At 46.2% G+C, this 1,927-nt stretch overlaps 1 pseudogene; it reads left to right on the top strand.

The window, feature by feature from the left end:
• The first annotated feature begins 862 nt into the window (after nucleotides 1–862).
• Nucleotides 863–1,600, top strand: LOC112064833 (high mobility group protein B3-like; annotated as a pseudogene).
• Nucleotides 1,601–1,927: the final 327 nt, after the last annotated feature.

Here is a 1,927-nt window from a genome sequence, read left to right as displayed (position 1 = left end):
CCAGAGCCTGTGCTGCGCAACGGGAGAGGCCGCAGCAGAGGGAGGCTCGCATACCACAAAAAAAAAAAAAAAAAAAAAAAGAATCCACCTTCCAATGCAGGGGACATGGGTTCAATCCCTGGTCAGGGAACTAAGATCCCACATGCTGTGGAGCAACTAAGTCCGCACACCTCAACTACTGAGCCCACGCACCACAACTAATGAGCCTGTGAGCCACAAGTAGAGAGAAGCCAGTGCACTGCAACTAAGACCCGATGCAGCCAAAAACAAATAAATATTTATCCCCCCCCAAAAAAAAGTAAAAAAAAAAAAAAAAAGACTGCTCCTCCAATGCAGGGGGCACCAGTTCAGTCCCTGGTTGGGGAAGTTCCTCATGCCCTGGGGTGTGGCCATAAATAAATAAATAAATAAGAGAAAACACTGAATTAAAAAAAAAAGGAAACAAGTTAAATTGATTATGATAGGGACTTCCCTGGCAGTCCAGTGGTTAGGACTCGGTGCTTTCACTGCCATGGGCCTTGGTTCGATCCCTGGTCGGGGAACTGAGACCCCACGAGCTGTGCTGCACCGCAAAAAAAAAAAAAAAAAAAAAAATTGATTATGATACATCCACTCAACGGAATACTCTGTGTTCATAAAAAAGAATTAGAAAGCTCTTTAACGCCCCAAATGGAAAGCTCTCTCAAATATATATTTAGCGAAAAAAGCAAGGTATTGAGCAGTATGTGAAGAAAAACTAGAGGGACTTCCCTGACGGTCCACTGGTTAAGCCTCTGTGCTTCGAGGCAGCTCTCGTGGAGGCAGCTAGCGCGAGGCTGTGGAGCGCTGAGCCGCGCGTCCTGCCCTGCAGCTGCCCAGGCTAGCGAACAGTAGTCAAATGGCTAAAGGTGATCCCAGAAAACCAAAGGGCAAGATGTCTGCTTATGCCTTCTTTGTGCAGACGTGCAGAGAGGACCATAAGAAGAAAAACCCCGAGGTCCCTGTCAATTTGGCAGAATTTTCCAAGAAGTGCTCTGAGAGGTGGAAGACAATGTCTGGGAAAGAGAAGTCTAAATTTGATGAAATGGCAAAGGCAGATAAAGTGCGCTATTATTGGGAAATGAAGAATTACGGACCAGCTAAGGGAGGCAAGAAGAAGGACCTGAATGCCCCCAAGAGGCCACCGTCTGGATTTTTCCTGTTCTGTTCCGAATTCCGCCCCAAGGTCAAATCTACAAACCCTGGCACCTCTGTTGGAGATGTGGCAAAGAAGCTGGGCGAGATGTGGAATAACTTAAGGGACAGCGAGAAGCAGCCATACATCAACAAGGCAGCGAAGCTGAAGGAGAAATAGGAGAAGGATGTCGCAGACTGTAAGTCTAAAGGGAAGTTTGATGGCGCCAAGGGTCCTTCTAAGGTTGCCCGGAAAAAGGTGGAAGAGGAAGATGAAGAAGACGAGGACGAAGAAGAGGAGGAGGAGGAGGAGGAGGATGAATTTAAAAAAACTGTTGATCTGTCTCCTTGTGAATACCTTAGAGTAGGGAGCGCCGTGATTGACACACCTCTCGCCCAAGACGTGTCTGTTGCCCTCATTAGGTTGAATTACCCAGTTGGATCATGATCACATCGTAGTCTCTCAGAGTGCTCTAGCAATTGCCAGTGGTTCACATGAAGTGGCCATGGGTGTCTGGAGCACCCGGAAACTGTATCAAAGTTGTACACGTTTCCAAACATTTTAAAAATGAAAAGGCTCTCCTGTTCTCCTCACTCTGTGCACTTTGCTGTCGGTGTGACAAGGCATTTAAAGATGTTTCTGGCATTTTCTTTTTTTTTTTTAATTTGTGAGGTGGTGTGTTAACTCTATGGTCATTGGCTAGGAATCCCGAGTTCTCAACTGTACATATCTATAGTTTGTAAAAAGAACAAAGCAACCGAGACACACTCTTGA

Source organism: Physeter macrocephalus, chromosome 14 (assembly GCF_002837175.3).
Source record: "Physeter macrocephalus isolate SW-GA chromosome 14, ASM283717v5, whole genome shotgun sequence".
NCBI classification, from domain to species: domain Eukaryota; kingdom Metazoa; phylum Chordata; class Mammalia; order Artiodactyla; family Physeteridae; genus Physeter; species Physeter macrocephalus.
The sequence above is the reverse complement of the archived record's forward strand: the minus strand, read 5'-3'. Positions and strand labels throughout refer to the sequence as shown.